This window comes from Triticum urartu, chromosome 2, assembly GCF_003073215.2.
Source record: "Triticum urartu cultivar G1812 chromosome 2, Tu2.1, whole genome shotgun sequence".
Taxonomy (NCBI): Eukaryota; Viridiplantae; Streptophyta; class Magnoliopsida; order Poales; family Poaceae; genus Triticum; species Triticum urartu.
Window position 1 is genome coordinate 691,246,593 of NC_053023.1, and position 13,158 is coordinate 691,259,750.

The following is a 13,158-nucleotide window of genomic DNA, read 5'->3' on the forward strand; positions in this document are numbered from 1 at the left end:
CTTGAGCTCATTATGATGATGCATTACCGAGTGGGCCCAGAGATACCTCTCCGTCAATGAGTGACAAATCCCAGTCTCGATCGTGTCAACCCAACAGACACTTTCGGAGATACCTGTATGACCTTTATAGTCACCCAGTTACGTTGTGACGTTTGTACCCAAAGCACTCCTACGGTATCCGGGAGTTACACGATCTCATGGTCTAAGGAAAAGATACTTGACATTGGAAAAGCTCTAGCACAAACGAACTACACGATCTTTGTGCTATGCTTAGGATTGGGTCTTGTCCATCACATCATTCTCCTAATGATGTGATCCCGTTATCAATGACATCCAATGTCCATAGTCAGGAAACCATGACTATCTGTTGATCAACGAGCTAGTCAACTAGAGGCTTACTAGGGACATATTATGGTCTATGTATTCACACGTGTATTTACGATTTCCGGATAATACAGTTATAGCATGAATAAAGACAATTATCATGAACAAAGAAATATAATAATAATGCTTTTATTATTGCCTCTAGGGCATATTTCCAATAGTCTCGCACTTGCACTAGAGTCAATAATCTAGTTACATTGTGATGAATCGAACACCCATGGAATTCTGGTGTTGATCATGTTTTGCCCTAGGGAGAGGTTTAGTCAACGGATCTGCTATATTCAGGTCCGTATGTACTTTACAAATCTCTATGTCTCCATTTTGAACATTTTCACGAATGGAGTTGAAGCGACGCTTTATGTGCCTTGTCTTCTTGTGAAACCTGGGCTCCTTGGCAAGTGCAATAGCTCCAGTGTTGTCACAAAAGAGTTTGATTGGCCCCGACGCATTGGGTATGACTCCTAGGTCAGTGATGAACTCCTTCACCCATATTGCTTCATGTGCTGCCTCCGAGGCTGCCATGTACTCCGCTTCACATGTAGATCCCGCCACGACACTCTATTTGCAGCTGCACCAGCTCACTGCTCCACCATTCAACATATACACGTATCCGGTTTGTGACTTAGAGTCATCCAGATCTGTGTCGAAGCTAGCGTCGACGTAACCCTTTACGACGAGCTCTTCGTCACCTCCATAAACGAGAAACATTTCCTTAGTCCTTTTCAGGTACTTCAGGATATTCTTGACCGCTGTCCAGTGTTCCTTGCCGGGATTACTTTGGTACCTTCCTACCAAACTTACAGCAAGGTTTACATCTGGTCTGGTACACAGCATGGCATACATAATAGAACCTATGGCTGAGGCATAGGGGATGACACTCATCTCTTCTATCTCTTCTGCCGTGGTCGGACATTGAGCTGAGCTCAATTTCATACCTTGCAAAACAGGCAAGAACCCTTTCTTGGACTGATCCATTTTGAACTTCTTCAAAATCTTATCAAGGTATGTGCTTTGTGAAAGACCTATGAGGCGTCTTGATCTATCTCTATAGATCTTGATGCCTAATATATAAGCAGCTTCTCCAAGGTCCTTCATTGAAAAACTCTTATTCAAGTAGGCCTTGATGCTGTCCAAGAGTTCTATATCATTTCCCATCAAAAGTATGTCATCTAAATATAGTATGAGAAATGCTACAGAGCTCCCACTCACTTTCTTGTAAACGCAGGGTTCTCCATAAGTCTGCGTAAACCCAAACGCTTTGATCATCTCATCAGAGCGAATGTTCCAACTCCGAGATGATTGCACCAGCCCATAAATCGAGCGTTGGAGCTTGCACACCTTGTCAGCATTCTTAGGATCGACAAAACCTTCCGGCTGCATCATATACAACTCTTCCTTAAGGAAACCATTAAGGAATGCCGTTTTGACGTCCATTTGCCATATCTCATAATCGTAGAATGCGGCAATTGCTAACATGATTCGGACGGACTTTAGCTTCGCTACCGGTGAGAAAGTCTCATCGTAGTCAATTCCTTGAACTTGTCGATAACCCTTAGCGACAAGACGAGCTTTATAGATGGTCACATTACCATCCGCGTCTGTCTTCTTCTTGAAGATCCATTTATTTTCTATGGCTCGCCGTTCAACGGGCAAGTCAGTCAAAGTCCATACTTCGTTTTCATACATGGATCCTATCTCAGATTTCATGGCTTCTAGCCATTTGTCGGAATCCGGGCCCGCCATCGCTTCTTCATAGTTCGTAGGTTCACTGTTGTCTAACAACATGATTTCCAAGACAGGGTTGCCGTACCACTCTGGTGCGGAACGTGTCCTTGTGGACCTTCGAATTTCAGTAGGAGCTTGATCAGAAGTATCTTGATCATCATTAATAACTTCCTCTCTAGTCGGTGCAGGTGCCTCAGGAACATTTTCTTGAGTTGCGCCATTTACCGGTTCAAGAGGCAATACTTCATCAAGTTCTACTTTCCTCCCACTTACTTCTTTCGAGAGAAACTCTTTCTCTAGAAAGGACCCATTCTTGGCAACAAAGATCTTGCCTTCGGATCTGAGGTAGAAGGTATACCCATAAGTTTCTTTAGGGTATCCTATGAAGACGCATTTTTCCGACTTGGGTTCGAGCTTTTCAGGTTGAAGTTTCCTGACATAAGCATCACATCCCCAAACTTTTAGAAACGACAGCTTAGGTTTCTTCCCAAACCATAATTCATACGGTGTCGTCTCAACGGATTTCGACGGAGCCCTATTTAAAGTGAATGCGGCAGTCTCTAAAGCATAGCCCCAAAAAGATAGCGGTAAATCGGCAAGAGACATCATAGATCGCACCATATCTAATAGAGTGCGATTACGATGTTCGGACACACCGTTACGCTGAGGTGTTCCAGGCGGCGTGAGTTGTGAAACTATTCCACATTTTCTTAAGTGTGTGCCAAATTCGTGACTCAAGTATTCTCCTCCACGATCTGATCGTAAAAACTTGATTTTTCTGTCACGTTGATTCTCAACCTCACTCTGAAATTCTTTGAACTTTTCAAAGGTTTCAGATTTGTGTTTCATTAAGTAGACATACCCATATCTACTCAAGTCATCAGTGAGGGTGAGAACATAACGATAGCCACCGCGAGCCTCAACACTCATTGGACCACACACATCAGTATGTATGATTTCCAATAAGTTGGTTGCTCGCTCCATTGTTCCTGAGAACGGAGTCTTGGTCATTTTACCCATGAGGCATGGTTCGCACGTGTCAAATGATTCATAATCAAGAGACTCTAAAAGTCCATCTGCATGGAGCTTCTTCATGCGTTTGACACCTATGTGACCAAGGCGGCAGTGCCACAAGTATGTGGGACTATCATTATCAACCTTGCATCTTTTGGTACTCACACTATGAACATGTGTATTAATACGCTCGAGATTCATTAAGAATAAACCATTGACTATCGGAGCATGACCATAAAACATATCTCTCATATAAATAGAACAACCATTATTCTCGGATTTAAATGAGTAGCCATCTCGTATTAAACGAGATCCTGATACAATGTTCATGCTCAGACATGGCACTAAATAACAATTATTGAGGTTTATAACTAATCCCGTAGGTAAATGTAGAGGTAGCGTGCCGACGGCGATCACATCGACCTTGGAACCATTCCCAACGCGCATCGTCACCTCGTCCCTTTCCAGTTTCCGTTTATTCCGCAGCTCCTGTGGTGAGTTACAAATATGAGCAACGGCACCGGTATCAAATACCCAGGAGTTACTACGAGTACTGGTAAGGTACACATCAATTACATGTATATCAAATATACCTTTGGTGTTGCCGGCCTTCTTATCCGCTAAGTATTTGGGGCAGTTCCGCTTCCAGTGACCCTTCCCTTTGCAATAAAAGCACTCTGTCTCAGGCTTGGGTCCATTCTTTGACTTCTTCCCGATAGCTTGCTTGCCGGGCGCAGCAACTTCCTTGCCGTCCTTCTTGAAGTTCTTTTTACCCTTGCCCTTTTTGAACTTAGTGGTTTTATTCATCATCAACACTTGATGTTCCTTCTTGACTTCTACCTCTGCTGATTTCAGCATAGCAAATACTTCAGGAATGGTCTTTACCATCCCCTGCATATTGAAGTTCATCACAAAGCTCTTGTAGCTTGGTGGAAGCGACTGGAGGATTCTGTCAATGACCGTGTCATCCGGGAGATTAACTCCCAGCTGAGTCAAGCGGTTATGTAACCCAGAGATAGTGAGTATGTGCTCACTGACAGAACTATTTTCCTCCATCTTACAGCTGAAGAACTTATCGGAGACTTCATATCTCTCGATCCGGGCATGAGCTTGAAAAACCATTTTTAGCTCTTCGAACATCTCATATGCTCCATGTCTCTCAAAACGCTTTTGGAGCCCCGGTTCTAAGCTGTAAAGCATGCCGCACAGAACGAGGGTGTAGTCATCAGTACGTGTCTGCCAAGCGTTCATAGCGTCTTGGTTCTGTGGGACGGGTGGATCACCTAGCGGTGCTTTTAGGACATAATCTTTCTTGGCAGCTATGAGGATGATCCTCAGGTTCCGGACCCAGTCCGTATAGTTGCTGCCATCGTCTTTCAGCTTGGTTTTCTCTAGGAACGCGTTGAAATTGAATACAACGTTGGCCATTTGATCTACAGGACATATTGTAAAGATTTTAGACTAAGTTCATGATAATTAAGTTCATCTAATCAAATTATTAATGAACTCCCACTCAGATTAGACATCCCTCTAGTCATCTAAGTGTTACACGATCCAAGTCGACTAAGCCGTGTCCGATTAACACGTGAGACGGACTAGTCATCGTCGGTGAACATCTCCATGTTGATCGTATCTTCCATACGACTCGTGTTCGACCTTTCGGTCTCTGTGTTCCGAAGCCATGTCTTCACATGCTAGGCTCGTCAAGTTAACCCTAAGTGTTTTTGCATGTGTAAAACTTCTTACACCCGTTGTATGTGAACGAAAGGATCTATCACACCCGATTAACATGTGGTGCTTCGAAGCGACGAACTGTAGCAACGGTGCACAGTTAGGGGGGAACACTTCTTGAAATTGTTGTAAGGGATCATCTTATTTACTACCGTCGTTTTAAGTAAACAAGATCCAAAACATGATAAACATCACATGTAATCAAATAATAATAGTGACATGATATGGCCAATATCACATAGCTTCTTTGATCTCCATCTTGGGGCTCCATGATCATCCTTGTAGATCGTCATACTCATCGACATGTAAGTCGTGATTCCTTGTACAAGAACATGATCAATCTCAACATCACATATATCATTCATCACATCCTTTTGGCCATATCACATCACATAGCATACCCTGCAAAAACAAGTTAGACGTCCTCTAATTGTTGTTTGCATGTTTTACGTGGCTGCTATGGGTTTCTAGCAAGAACGTTTCTTACTTACGCAAAGACCACAACGTGATATGCCAATTGCTATTTACCCTTCATAAGGACCCTTTTCATCGAATGCGATCCGACTAAAGTAGGAGAGACAGACACCCGCTGGCCACCTTATGCAACTAGTGCATGTCAGTCGGTGGAACCTGTCTCACGTAAGAATACGTGTAAGGTCGGTCCGGGCCGCTTCATCCCACGATGCCGCCGAATCAAGATAAGACTAGTAACGGCAAGCATATTGAACAAAATCAACGCCCACAACTACTTTGTGTTCTACTCGTGCAAGAGAACTACGCATAGACCTAGCTCATGATGCCACTGTTGGAGAACGTAGCAGAAAACAAAAATTTTCCTACGGTTACACCAAGATCCATCTAGGAGTTCATCTAGCAACGAGTGATTAGATGCATCTACGTACCTTGTAGATGGCGAGCGGAAGCGTTCAAAGAACGGGGATGATGTAGTCGAACACGACGTGATTCAAATCACCGATGATCTTAGCACCGAACGGACGGTGCCTCCGCGTTCAACACACGTACAGAACGGATGACGTCTCCTCCTTTCTTGATCCAGCAAGGGGGGAAGAGAGGTTGATGAAGATCCAGCAGCACGACGGCGTGGTGATGGATGCAGGGCGTCACAGTAGCAGGGCTTCGCCTATACTGCGAGGGAGAGACGTAACGGGGAGAGAGGAAGCACCAAAGGCTGAGGTATGAAATCCCTCCTCTCCCCCACTATATATAGGAGGGCCAAGGGGGGGTGGTGCGCAGCCTAGGAGATCCAATCTCCTAGGTGCGGCGGCCAGGGGAGGGTTTCCCTCCCCCCCAAGGCACCTCGGGGTGCCTTCCACCACTTGGACTCCTCCGTGGTGGAAACCCTAGGCGCATGGGCCTAGTAGGGCTGGTGCCCTTGGCCCATGTAGGCCAAGGCGCACCCCTACAGCCCATGTGGCCCCCCGGGACAGGTGGCCCCACCCGGTGGGCCCACGGGACCCCTCCGGTGGTCCCGGTACAATACCGATAACCCCGAAACTTGTCCCGATGGCCAAAACAGCACTTCCTATATATAATTCTTTACCTCCGGACCATTCCGGAACTCCTCGTGACGTCCGGGATCTCATCCGGGACTCCTAACAACATTCGGATTACTGCATATACATATCTTCACAACCCTAGCGTCACCGAACCTTAAGTGGTAGACCCTACGGGTTCGGGAGACAAGCAGGCATGACCGAGACGACTCTCCGGTCAATAACCAACAACGGGATCTGGATACCCATGATGGATCCCACATGCTCCATGATGATCTCATCGGATGAACCACGATGTCGAGGATTAATCAACCCCGTATACAATTCCCTTTGTCAATCAGTATGTTACTTGCCCGAGACTCGATCGTCGGTATCCCAATACCTTGTTCAATCTCGTTACCGACAAGTCAGTTTACTCGTACCGTAATGCATGATCCCGTGATCAACCACTTGGTCACCTTGAGCTCATAATGATGATGCATTACCGAGTGGGCCCAGTGATACCTCTCCGTTATCCAAAGTGACAAATCCCAGTCTCGATCCGTGTCAACCCAACAGACACTTTCGGAGATACCTGTAATGCACCTTTATAGTCACCCAGTTACGTTGTGATGTTTGATACACCCAAAGCACTCCTACGGTATCCGGGAGTTACACGATCTCATGGTCAAAGGAAAAGATACTTGACATTGGAAAAGCTCTAGCAAACGAACTACACGATCTTTGTGCTATGCTTAGGATTGGGTCTTGTCCATCACATCATTCTCCTAATGATGTGATCCCGTTATCAATGACATCCAATGTCCATAGTCAGGAAACCATGACTATCTGTTGATCAACGAGCTAGTCAACTAGAGGCTTACTAGGGACATATTATGGTCTATGTATTCACACGTGTATTTACGATTTCCGGATAATACAGTTATAGCATGAATAAAGACAATTATCATGAACAAAGAAATATAATAATAATGCTTTTATTATTGCCTCTAGGGCATATTTCCAACAGCCCTTTGGTCCCGGTTGGTGGCACAAACCGAGACTAATAGGCATCCACGCGTCAGCAGCTGGCAGGAGCTGAGGTTTTTTTTGAAAGGGGGTGGTTTAGGGGTTTTGGGGGGTTAATTTAGGTGTTTCATATATTGTGTTATCTAGCTAATTAATAGAGAGAAGTGTCCTCTCTTATCTTCGTGCTTGGTCGACGTACGCTACGTATTATATATACGTATAGAGAGGACTCGGCACGCTAGCTAGTAAGCAAATGAAGGAAACAGAAGATCGTCATGAACATATGCATACAGAGAGAAGTGATAACGACTACCTCTCCTTCTTCGACAGATTGGTCGGCTCCACATCCACGACCTTGACACGCCCCATGTCCTTCTCCGCCATGGGTCCAAAGAGCTGAGCTCGAAAGACTGGCGACCGCGCGGCCAAGAGGATCTGGTGTGCTGGAAACTCCTGCCCGCCCACGCGGAACGTGACGTCCACGCCTGTCGGGTCACCGATACAGGGCTCGAGGTCGCCCTCCAGCACCAGCGGAGTCTCCTTGCTGACGGTGAGAACGCACCGTATCGTGAAGCAGTCGTCGCCTTAGCCTTCGCGGGACAGGGATTTCAACCTCCACCTGCTCACGAACTGCGGCGGCCCAGCTCATCATTCCGCGTAGAGAAGACGTACTCTTCGCGCGCCAGCTGACCACCTCTGCCTGGCTGCTGGTCCTCAGCATGCTGAGCGCAAACTTGGCCTTCACATCCTTGGCTCCGCCAAGGTAGCGAATGTAGCATGAGGTGTTATCGCCACACCTGTACTGGGTGATCCCATCTGGGTAGAAGTTGAGCTCCCACTTGTAGCCGCCGACTTTTAAGACGGACGAGGTAACGAACTCGTCGACGCCCATGCCCTTGACTCCTTGAGCTGCAGGTAATCGGTCACCACAAAATCAAACGTCACGGTGTGATGACGTGTAATGGATGTGGAGGACGTGGCCTCGGGTATCCAGTAGTAATCCCACACCGAGGTTGCGCCGTCTTCGTTAGCCATGGCCATCAAAGCTTTTGAGAATAAGCGACGGGTCTGATCAACAGACAGGAGTTGGCCTTAATCTTTTGCACTCCTAACCGTGTTATATGGAGATAGAGGACTTGTAAAGGCTGTGGAAAATACGAAGCGGTCACGGACTCCTTGGCCGAGGAGGATACGAAGAGGAACATACCATAAACTTGTAGTCGACCTGAGGTTACGCCACCTTTCTGGTCGGTTGGAAAGTATTACGGCCTCTCCTTCGCAGCTCGCAAACTGCATCTCCATCTCCATCTCCACTATTATTAAACAATCAAACAAGAACTTTCTAAAGTGCACCCCGCAATTACCCCCAACACATCGGACGACCCATTCACCACCACATGATTAGTCCCACAAATCTGAATCCAATAGCCATCATTGAGCTACTACCTCTATGGTGTGCACATAGCAATTTACATTGGCTGGCCGTCACTAGTAGAAAAAAGGCCATTTGTCCCGGTTCTTAAGGGCCTTTTGTCCCGGTTGTTGAACCGGGATTAAAGTGTCGTTTCTAATGCCCTGGGCCTTTAGTCCCGGTTCTTACATGAACCGGGACAGATGGGCCTCCACGTGGCCCGTGCGACGAGCCCAGGCAGGAGGCTCTTTAGTCCCGGTTGGTGGCACAAACCGAGACTAATAGGCATCCACGTGTTAGCAGCTGGCAGGAGCTGAGGTTTTATTTGAAACGGGGTGGTTTAGGGGTTTTGGGGGGTTAATTTAGGTGTTTCATATATTGTGTTATCTAGCTAATTAATAGAGAGAAGTGTCCTCTCTTATCTCCGTGCTTGGTCGACGTACGCTACATATTATATATACGTATAGAGAGGACTCGACATGCTAGCTAGTGCTAGCTAGTAAGCAAATGAAGGAAACAGAAGATCGTCATGAACATATGCATATAGGGAGAAGTGATATCGACCACCTCTCCTTCTTCGAGAGATTGGTTGGCTCCACATCCACGACCTTGACGCGCCCCATGTCCTTCTCTGCCATGGGTCCAAAGAGCTGAGCTCGAAAGACTGGCGACCGCGTGGCCAAGAGGATCCGGTGTGCTGGAAACTCCTGCCCGCCCACGCGGAACGTGACGTCCGCGCCTATCGGGTCACCGATACAGGGCTCGAGGTCGCCCTGCAGCACCAGCGGAGTCTCCTTGCTGACGGTGAGCACACACCATATCATGAAGCAGCTGTCACCTTCGCCTTCGCGGGACAGGGATTTCAGCCTCCACCTGCTCACGAACTTGCGGCAGTCCCGCTCAACATTCCTCGTAGAGAAGACGTACTCCTTCACACGCTAGCTGACCACCTCTGCCTAGCTGCTGGTCCTCAGCATGCTGAGCGCAGACTTGGCCTTCACATCCTTGGCTCCGCCGAGGTAGCGAACGTAGCATGAGGTGTTATCGCCACACCTGTACTGGGTGATCCCATCCGGGTAGAAGTTGAGCTCCCACTTGTAGCCGCCGACTTTGAAGACGGACGAGGTAACGAACTCACCGACGCCCATGCCCTTGACTCCTTGAGCTGCAGGTAATCGGTCACCACGAAATCAAACGTCGCGGTGTGATGACGTGTGATGGATGTGGAGGACGTGGCCTCGGGTATCGAGTAGTAATCCCCCGCAGAGGTTGCGCCGTCTTCGTTAGCCATGGCCATCAAAGCTTTTGAGAATAAGCGACGGGTCTGATCGACAGACAGGAGTTGGCCGTAATCTTTTGCACGCCTAACCATGTTATATGGAGATAGAGGACTTGTAAAGGCTGTGGGAAATACAAAGCGGTCACAGACTCCTTGGCCGAGGCGGATACAGAGAGGAACATACCGTAAACTTGTACTCGACCTGAGGTTACGCCACCTTTCTGGTCGGTTGGAAAGTATTACGGCCTCTCCTTCGCAGCTCGCAAACTGCATCTCCATCTCCATCTCCACTATTATTAAACAATCAAACAAGAACTTTCTTAAGTGCACCCCACAATTACCCCCAACACATCGGACGACCCATTCACCACCGCATGATTAGTCCCACAAATCTGAATCTAACAGCCATCATTGAGCTACTACCTCTATGATGTGCACATAGCAATTTACATTGGCTGACCATCACTAGTAGCAAAAAGGCCATTTGTCCCGGTTCTTAAGGGCCTTTTGTCCCGGTTGTTGAACCGGGACTAAAGTGTCGTTACTAATGCCCTGGGCCTTTAGTCCCGGTTCTTACATGAACCGGGACAGATGGGCCTCCACGTGGCCCGTGTGGCGAGTCCAGGTAGGAGGCCCTTTGGTCCCGGTTGGTGGCACAAACCGAGACTAATAGGCATCCACGCGTCAGCAGCTGGCAGGAGCTGAGGTTTTTTTGAAAGGGGGTGGTTTAGGGGTTTTGGGGGATTAATTTAGGTGTTTCGTATATTGTGTTATCTAGCTAATTAATAGAGAGAAGTGTCCTCTCTTATCTTCGTGCTTGGTCGACGTACGCTATGTATTATATATACGTATAGAGAGGACTCGACACGCTAGCTAGTAAGCAAATGAAGGAAACAGAAGATCGTCATGAACATATGCATACAGAGAGAAGTGATATCGATCACCTCTTCTTCTTCGAGAGATTGGTTGGCTCCACATCCACGACCTTGACGCGCCCCATGTCCTTCTCCGCCATGGGTCCAAAGAGCTGAGCTCGAAAGACTGGCGACCGCGCGGCCAGGAGGATCCGGTGTGCTGGAAACTCCTGCCGCCCACGCGGAACGTGACGTCCGCGCCTGTCGGGTCACCGATACAGGGCTCGAGGTCGCCCTGCAGCACAAGCGGAGTCTCCTTGCTGACGGTGAGCACGCACGTATCGTGAAGCAGTCGTCGCCTTAGCCTTCGCGGACAGGGATTTCAGCCTCCCTCTGCTCACGAACCTGCGGCGGCCCCGCTCATCATTCCGCTGAGACAAGACGTGCTCCTTCGCGTGCCAACTGACCACCTCTGCCTGGCTGCTGGTCCTCAGCATGCTGAGCGCGAACTTGGCCTTCACATCCTTGGCTCCGCCGAGGTAGCGAAAGTAGCATGAGGTGTTATCGCCACACCTGTACTGGCTGACCCCATCCGGGTAGAAGTTGATCTCCCACTTATAGCCGCCGACTTTGAAGACGGACGAGGCAACAAACTCGCCGACGCCCATGCCCTTGAACATACCGTGAACTTGTGCTCGACCTGAGGTTATGCCACCTTTCTGGTCGGTTGGAAAGTATTACGGCCTCCTTCGCAGCTCGCAACCTGCATACTTATAATGATCTAATCACTAGTAGAAAAGGGGGCAAGGTCCAGTCCGGGTCAGCCCATTAGTCCCGGTTCAGTCCAGAACTGGGACCCATGGGGGCATTGGACCCGGTCGTGAGCCCAGGGGGCCGGCCGGGCCACCGGGCCATTGGTCCCGTTTCGTCTGGACCTTTTGGTCCCGGTTGATGGGACGAACCGGGACCAATGTGCTGGCTCCTGGCCCACCACCATTGGTCCCGGTTGGTGGCTTGAACCGGGACCAAAGGCTCCCCTTTAGTCCCGGTTCATGCCACCAACCGGGACCAATGAGGTGCCTATATATACCCCCTCGCGTAAGAGCAGAGCACACTGCTCTGTTTTTTCTGGCCGAGGGGGAGAGGGCTTGGTGGTGCTCTAACTCACCTCCTATGCACACAAGGTGTTCGATGGAATGCCCGAGCCACACTACTTAAGCTTTCTCCTCTCCAAGCTCGACCTCCAAGCTCCATTTTCCTACAATATTTGTCTAGGTTTAGCGGTCCGTCACACCCCGTCCCCGTCTTCACCGCCGTCGATCACCCGCGCCGAGCTCATCGCCGGCACCACCGTGGTGAGCCTCTTGTTCTTATCTTCTTTCTGAATGGAAAAATATTCTTACTTGTATGTTTATATAGATACTTGTATTATTTTCTTACTTTTATTATTGCATCTTATATAGTGCGATGGTTTTGGTATCCACCCCGTCGGCCCTCGTACTGTCTATGATTCAGATGTGGTATATATTAATCTTTATAACTATTGGTTCATTTATTGTTTATGAAAATTATGCGACCAACGTGACATAGATTTTATTTATATAGAGGTATGTGAACCGGAAATTCCAACCGACCTATTGTCGAGAGGTTAAATTTAGTTGAAGAAGAAAACAATTTCTTGAAGGAAAAAATAAAAAAAATTGAGGAGGAGAAGATGATATTGGAGTTGCATGTTGCGGATGTCGTCGATGATCACAAGATCAAGATGGATGCAATGCGCTTGAAGATTAGAAAGATTAGAAAATATGCCATTCATACCGAGGCTTGGTATCATTATGCCATTGGATCAATTGTTACCTTGGTTGCGATTATGATCGCCTTTGTTTTCGCATTAAAATGTTTTACATAGTTTCAATGTATGGTTTAATTAATTAGATTCTCTGGAGAGCTATATGTTGTTAGATGAGAACTATGTATGTACTTTGGTTTTAATGTGATGATGAACTTCTATTAATTTGGTCACTTAATTATCTATTCATGATGTTCTGTAATGGTTTTTGACACACTTAATTCACTTAATTATATATAATGCACGCAGATGAACTGGCAATGGATGTACGGTGACAGACACACCTCCGAGTACATTAAGGGCGTGCATGAGTTTCTTGAAGCGGCTGAGGCAAACAAGCAGAATGGTTTTATGTGCTGTCCATACACTAAATGTGGGAATACGATGTC

The 13,158-nt window shown here is 47.5% G+C and overlaps 2 pseudogenes; both read right to left on the reverse strand.

Moving 5' to 3' along the window:
• Positions 1–7,685: 7,685 nt before the first annotated feature.
• Positions 7,686–8,411, reverse strand: LOC125537933 (annotated as a pseudogene).
• A 2,595-nt stretch (positions 8,412–11,006) lies between these two features.
• Positions 11,007–11,600, reverse strand: LOC125537934 (annotated as a pseudogene).
• Positions 11,601–13,158: the final 1,558 nt, after the last annotated feature.